The sequence below is a fragment of the Ranitomeya variabilis genome, chromosome 4 (genome assembly GCF_051348905.1).
Source record: "Ranitomeya variabilis isolate aRanVar5 chromosome 4, aRanVar5.hap1, whole genome shotgun sequence".
In the NCBI taxonomy this organism is placed as follows: Eukaryota; Metazoa; Chordata; class Amphibia; order Anura; family Dendrobatidae; genus Ranitomeya; species Ranitomeya variabilis.
In genome coordinates, this window is record NC_135235.1 from 61,281,395 (window position 1) to 61,289,343 (window position 7,949).

The 7,949-nt window shown below is 43.8% G+C and overlaps 1 long non-coding RNA gene across 1 annotated transcript in view; it reads left to right on the forward strand.

The window, feature by feature from the left end:
- The window catches only part of LOC143768388 (uncharacterized), a 43,218-nt gene extending 35,582 nt beyond the window's left edge, over positions 1–7,636 (forward strand). The window contains exon 5 of the long non-coding RNA XR_013213840.1: positions 7,507–7,636. This is a non-coding gene — a long non-coding RNA (uncharacterized LOC143768388). The remainder of the gene's footprint in view (positions 1–7,506) is intronic.
- The last annotated feature ends 313 nt before the right edge of the window (positions 7,637–7,949 follow it).

Sequence of the window (7,949 nt, forward strand, 5' to 3'; positions counted from 1 at the left end):
ATAAATTTATGATTGTGTAGTTGGACGATATTTAGATTTTTTCTGAGGACTGGGAGTCTCATGTTCAGCAGGTCAGGAGGGTTTTTCAGGTCTTGCGGGAGAATTCTCTGTGTGTAAAGGGTTCTAAGTGTGTTTTTGGGGTTCAAAAGATTTCTTTTTTGGGGTACATTTTTTCCCCTTCTTCTGTTGAGATGGACCCTGTCAAGGTTCGGGCTATTTGTGACTGGACGCAGCCTACTTCTCTAAAGGGTCTTCAGAAATTCTTGGGCTTTGCTAATTTTTATCGTCGATTTATAACTGGTTTTTCTGGTGTTGCTAAGCCTCTTACGGATTTGACTAAGAAGGGTGCTGATGTTGCCAATTGGTCCTCTGCCGCTGTGGAGGCCTTTCGGGAACTTAAGCGCCGCTTTTCGTCTGCCCCTGTGTTGCGCCAGCCCGATGTCTCTCTCCCCTTTCAGGTTGAGGTCGATGCTTCCGAGATCGGAGCGGGGGCGGTTTTGTCGCAGAAAAGTTCCGATTGCTCAGTGATGAGACCTTGTGCGTTCTTTTCTCGAAAATTTTCTGCCGCCGAAAGAAATTATGATGTCGGTAATCGGGAGCTTTTGGCCATGAAGTGGGCATTTGAGGAGTGGCGTCATTGGCTTGAGGGTGCTAGACATCAGGTGGTGGTTTTGACTGATCACAAGAATCTGATTTACCTTGAGTCTGCCAGGCGCCTGAACCCTAGACAGGCACGCTGGTCGTTGTTTTTCTCTCGGTTTAATTTTGTGGTCTCATATCTACCAGGTTCTAAGAATGTGAAGGCGGATGCCCTTTCTAGGAGTTTTGAGCCTGATTCCCCTGGTGATTCGGAACCTACAGGTATCCTTAAGGATGGGGTGATATTATCCGCTATTTCCCCAGATCTGCGACGTGCTTTGCAAGAGTTTCAGGCGGATAGACCTGATCGCTGTCCACCTGGTAGACTGTTTGTTCCTGATGATTGGACCAGTAGAGTCATCTCGGAGGTTCATTCTTCTACGCTGGCGGGTCATCCTGGAATTTTTGGTACCAGGGATTTGGTGGCTAGATCCTTCTGGTGGCCATCTCTGTCTCGAGATGTGCGTGTTTTTGTGCAGTCTTGTGATGTGTGTGCTCGGGCCAAGCCTTGTTGTTCTAGGGCTAGTGGGTTGTTGTTGCCCTTGCCTATTCCAAAGAGGCCTTGGACGCACATCTCTATGGACTTTATTTCTGATCTTCCTGTCTCTCAGAGGATGTCTGTTATCTGGGTGGTGTGTGACCGTTTTTCTAAGATGGTTCATTTGGTGCCATTACCGAAGTTGCCTTCCTCGTCTGAGTTGGTTCCTTTGTTTTTTCAAAATGTGGTTCGCTTGCATGGTATTCCTGAAAATATCGTTTCTGATAGGGGTACCCAGTTCGTTTCTAGATTTTGGCGGGCATTCTGTGCCAGGTTGGGCATTGATTTGTCTTTTTCGTCTGCCTTCCATCCTCAGACTAATGGCCAGACGGAGCGAACTAATCAAACTTTGGAGACGTATTTGAGGTGTTTTGTGTCTGCGGATCAGGATGATTGGGTTGCCTATTTGCCGTTGGCGGAGTTTGCTCTTAATAATCGGGCTAGTTCTGCCACTTTGGTTTCCCCTTTCTTTTGCAATTCGGGGTTTCATCCCCGTTTTTCTTCTGGTCAGGTGGAATCTTCGGATTGTCCTGGAGTAGATGCTGTGGTGGATCGGTTGAATCGGATTTGGGGACAAGTGGTGGACAATTTGAATTTGTCCCAGGAGAGGACTCAGCGGTTTGCTAACCGCCAGCGTCGGGTTGGTCCTCGCCTTCGTGTTGGGGACTTGGTGTGGTTGTCTTCCCGTTTTGTCCCAATGAGGGTTTCTTCTCCTAAATTTAAGCCTAGGTTCATCGGTCCCTATAGGATTTTGGAGATTATTAACCCTGTTTCCTTTCATTTGGACCTTCCGGCATCTTTCGCTATCCATAATGTGTTCCATCGGTCGTTGTTGCGGAGATACGAGATGCCGGTGGTTCCTTCTGCTGAGCCTCCTGCTCCTGTGCTGGTTGAGGGTGAATTGGAGTACGTTATAGAGAAGATCTTGGACTCCTGTATTTCCAGGCGGAGACTCCAGTATCTGGTTAAGTGGAAGGGCTATGGTCAGGAAGATAATTCTTGGGTAACTGCCTCTGATGTTCATGCCTCGGATTTGGTTCGTGCCTTTCATAGGGCTCATCCAGGTCGCCCTGGCGGTTCTTGTGAGGGTTCGGTGCCCCCTCCTTAAGGGGGGGTACTGTTGTGATCCACTTTTTGGGCTCCCCTGGTGGTGGCTGGTGGTACTGGAGGCTTGTGTGTGCTTTTCTCCCTCAGCTCACCTGTTTCCATCAGTTTTGGGAGTTTCCTATTTAGCCTTGCTCTCCAGTCACTTCCTTGCCGGTCATCATTGTAACCTGAGTCATTCAGTTGCATGTTCCTGCTACTAGTCTGCTGATCAGCTAAGTGGACTCTTGTCCTTTTTGTTTTGTATTTTTTTGTCCAGTTTACAGTTTTGTCATTCCTGTTACTGGAAGCTCTTGTGGACTGAAATTGCCACTCCTGTGTCATGAGTTGACACAGGAGTCTTAAAGTAATCTCAGGATGGGTTTTTGAAAGGGTTTTTCAGCTGACCGTGAAGTCCTCTTTTGTATCCTTCCTCTATCTAGTAAGTGGACCTCGCTTTGCTAAATTGTCATGGTTCTCAATGGCAAGAGAACGTAATAAAGCATACAAAAGGACTAGCTCTTGGAAGATGGGAACTCGAGCTGACCATGAGCTAAACCTACCGCACAACTAACAGTGGCCGGGTAGCGTGCCTACGTTTTATCCCTAGACGCCCAGCGCCAGCCGGAGAACTGACTGACCCTAGCAGAGGAAAATACAGACCTAGCTTACCTCTAGAGAAATTTTCCCCAAAAGGCAGACAGTAGCCCCCACATATATTGGCGGTGATTTTAGAGGAAATTGACATACGAAGTATGAAGATAGGTTTAGCAAATTGAGGTCCGCTTACTAGATAGTAGGAAGACAGAAAAGGGAACTTCACAGTCAGCTGAAACCCCTTTCAAAATACCATCCTGAAATTACTTTAAGACTCTAATATCAACTCATGACACCAGAGTGGCAATTTCAGCTCACAAGAGCTTCCAGCCTCAGAAATATTCAATCACAGAGAACTGGAACAAAAATGCAAAACAAACTTAGGACAACAAGTCCAACTTAGCTGATAGTTGTCTAGGAGCAGGAACATGCAACAGAAAGGCTTCTGGTAACATTGTTGGCCGGCATAGAAATGACTGAGGAGCAAGGCTAAATAGAAAACTCCCACATCCAGATGGAAAACAGGTGAACAGAGGAGATGAAGCACACAAGTGCAGTACCACCAGAAACCACCGGGGGAGCCCAGAAACCAAATTCACAACACTAAATCTACCTTCATACTGTGTATGTCTTTTCCTCTGAACTCACCGTTAATATATGTGGGGGCTACTATCATCTTTGGGGAATTTCACTAGAGGTAAGCCAGGTCTGTTCCTTCCTCTTCCAGGCGTAGTTAGTTCTCCGGCTGGCGCGTGGCATTTAGGCAGCTGTAGGAATGCTCCCTGGCTACTGTTAGTTGTGTGGTAGATTTAGGTCACGGTCAGCTTGAGGTTCCATCACCCGAGAGCTAGTCTGTTATTTGGTGCTTCTGATGTTCCCATGCCATTGGGGAATCATGACAGCTAACCAACCAAGTTTGGCTGTATGCTTTGGATGCACAACTGGTGCAGTATGAGAGGCAAATAATATTTCCCTGCTCAGAACAATTTGCAGGATAAAGATCAAAAAGAATTTTATTAACCCTGAGAAAGGCATTTAGTGTGAGTTGCAGCAAAATCTCCTCCTAAGTGCTGCTAGCAGCAGTATGAATATTGATTATAATTAGACCTAATAAGGGCTGTTGTCCCAGTTAAGCTTATATGCAGCTACAACTTTGTCCCTAGCTCAACAGTGCAGGAACTCTCCCTGCTCTGCCTATGTCCATTGGTACACTGTGCCAAGCATGGCATCACGGGTCTTATATATACCAGACGATGACTCTATGCGGCAGTCAATCACAGTAATGCCTGAAGCAAGATGGCTATAGCATTACAATGACAGGCAGGCAATCCCCGCATGTTTTTTTGATGTCTAACAAGTGCAAAACATGCGGTGCAGGGACTCGAGCTTGTGCGAGAACATTCAAAAACACTCGACGAGTAACAAGCAACCCAAGCTCACTGATGCTCGAGCGAGTTACGAGCAGTGATGAGCACGCTCACTCATCACTAGTCTTAAATTATTATGTTGGACGCTAATTGTGGATATACATTTGTTTAAGATTGCTATGGCTTAAGTACACTTCAATAACCCAGCACATTCAGGGATACAGGGAGCATCAACCAGTGAAGGTCCCAGCAGTTGGACATCCATCATGTTACGGCTGGCAGAACTCACCAAATAGATTAAAGATGGTAAAGGTGTGTTCCCAGCCCAGGGTCCACTGTGCAGAGATGGAACCTGCTGCTAAGTAATGGCGGCACTATATGGCAGTACTACGCCGGAGTAAAGTCGGGTTCAGACACCTGGTAAGAACAAAAGCGAACTCTGTTGCTTCACAGAGTCGCAGTGAAACAAATGAAATGCTGTGCCCTGTTAGCGAACACAGGATTCAGCAAACAAACGCTAGTGGGATCCCTGAGATTCACCCCCACTAAGCTGGTGATTGATCCCACTCTGCTTTTGAGCCCGCACCTGAGGACGCCCCAAGTCAGATGCAGAGATCAAGCGGGAGTTCCCACCCTACACTGACCAGTTGTCAGGATAAGTAAAGATTACAGCACATAGTGCGTGCAGTGCCGTGCAGGCGGACACTACTGGTTTGACGCAATACAGATTGTGCTCTGGTGTAGGATAGCACTGTCAGGCGCTAGGTAACTCTAACATTTGCGAACATTCAACAACAATAGAAATGGAAATGAGCAATCACCAGAACAAGCACACATCCACACACACGGCCATGTGAACCTTTTATAGCTGTAGCTCTCAAAGACCTTCCTAGTGGTCCAATAGGAGCTGCTACAGGACCTAAGTGTGTGACCCCCGACCTCCAATGGGAGGTCGTCCTGTGGGCATGCTCAGTATGGGAAAAGCAGGACTTAGTCCCTGAAATGCCTGCTCGCTGCTGATCAGTGCTGGCTGGAAAGGCAGCAGTAACCAAGCACACAGTATCAGCTTGAGCCAGACGCTAGGACCGATGTCTCTGCTGAGCAGGCTCCACTGCGGCTGGAGGAGAATGTGAGACCGCAGCAGACATGGTTCGAGATTCCCCCTGTGCAGTGGCAGGAGCTCGACTCCTAACACATCATTCCACTAGATATTACCTATTCTGTGGTTAGATGATAATTTGTTTTCACCAGAAAACCCCTTTAAAGAATTTAATATAGACATATATAATTAAAGTAATAATAATTATGCTAAAGAAGGTTTACACAGTAAAATATTGATATTTGCAGATGATACAAAACTATGTAAAGCAGTTAATACAAGAGAAGATAGTATTCTGCTACAGATGGATCTGGATAAGTTGGAAACTTGGGCTGAAAGGTGGCAGATGAGGTTTAACAATGATAAATGTAAGGTTATACACATGGGAAGAAGGAATCAATATCACCATTACACACTGAACGGGAAACCACTGGGTAAATCTGACAGGGAGAAGGACTTGGGGATCCTAGTTAATGATAAACTTACCTGGAGCAGCCAGTGCCAGGCAGCAGCTGCCAAGGCAAACAGGATCATGGGGTGCATTAAAAGAGGTCTGGATACACATGATGAGAGCATTATACTGCCTCTGTACAAATCCCTAGTTAGACCGCACATGGAGTACTGTGTCCAGTTTTGGGCACCGGTGCTCAGGAAGGATATAATGGAACTAGAGAGAGTACAAAGGAGGGCAACAAAGTTAATAAAGGGGATGGGAGAACTACAATACCCAGATAGATTAGCGAAATTAGGATTATTTAGTCTAGAAAAAAGACGACTGAGGGGCGATCTAATAACCATGTATAAGTATATAAGGGGACAATACAAATATCTCGCTGAGGATCTGTTTATACCAAGGAAGGTGACGGGCACAAGGGGGCATTCTTTGCGTCTGGAGGAGAGAAGGTTTTTCCACCAACATAGAAGAGGATTCTTCACTGTTAGGGCAGTGAGAATCTGGAATTGCTTGCCTGAGGAGGTGGTGATGGCGAACTCAGTCGAGGGGTTCAAGAGAGGCCTGGATGTCTTCCTGGAGCAGAACAATATTGTATCATACAATTATTAGGTTCTGTAGAAGGATGTAGATCTGGGGATTTATTATGATGGAATATAGGAATATAGGCTGAACTGGATGGACAAATGTCTTTTTTCGGCCTTACTAACTATGTTACTATGTTACTAAATACACAGTATATTAGAAATAGTATATTTCTTTTAGTAAGGAACCATGTAAAACAATAGTCAATATGTGTAAAAAGAATGTAACTGTCAAGTTGACCTGCGTACTGTTAAAACAAGTTAAATTAATACTCCTAAAGAAGCAGTATTCCAATTGTGGACGGTAGACTAGCACAGTATTATGAAAAGATCAGTATTTATAAAAATTGCTGGAATGCATATGACAAGATATGTATTCTATGTGAATGGAGGGATTCTATAAATGGCTAATTTCTTATTTGCTGCAAATTCAATACCAAGGAAGGGTAAACTTTCAAAGTGAATAGCCTTCCTTAGACCCATAGCAGCACATGGTTTGGGGAAAGATTAGTGAGTGAGCCATCTTGCCCAAAACCATTGGTTGAGATCTTCATGACTCTTCCAAGTATTGTAACATTTCTGCAATTATTTACTATTATAGCCAACTATAAATGTGTATAACCATTTACTATTGCCATCTGCCATTTTTAAAAAGAAGGTGCCCACCAAGCATGAGGGTAAAATTTAGGATTTGCAACTCATATCAAGTTATTAACATTTACATGTATAAAATATTTTTCCCTATTCATTTCCCAGGTCATGAAAAACACAATGGTAAGTATAATTTTCACTGTAAATATTGAGATGTTAACAGAGAGTCTTTAAAGAATATAAAATGCGGTATTCCCCTATTATGGTAAACCTCTCTTAATTATTCAATTCAAAGTGCATAAAACTTTAATACATATATATATATATATATATATATATATATATATATACTGTGTGTGTATATATATACATATATATATATGTCATGCGGTAACAGTGTGCTTAAATTCGTCAGCGAAAAACAGTAGTCATCCAGCACAGACCTATATACTTTGTATCTACTGTATATATATCTATACTGTTTCTACTGCATATAAAACTAATTAAGTTTTAGAATATTATGGCAGCAGCTAATTGTTTATATCTATTTGTTTAAGATCACAAAGGGCTTCAGTACGGTTAAAAGATGCCAGCACATTGAAGGCTAGAGGGAGCATCAATGAATATAAAAATTCTGTCAACTGCCTCACAGTCTGCCACTCTCTACTGCTGATTGTGCACTTTGAAATGGATTAAATAATAAAGAGAAGTTTATCACCATTTGCGATTGCGTTATTTTTTTCTTCCTATTAGATGCTTGTGTGGATCGGAAATCATTTATTTTAAAGCATCATCATTAAAGCGGTTTTCTTATCTCAAATGGTAATGACATATCCACATGATATGCTATAAATGTATGATAGGTGAAGGGTTCTATTGTAAGAGGAGATGATGGTACCTCTGAAAAGCTCATGGGTGATGTGTCATTAGGGTAGGAAGGCTGCTATCTACTGGCTAGATGGGACCATGCAGAACCAATTAGCACCGGAAGAATTGTAGG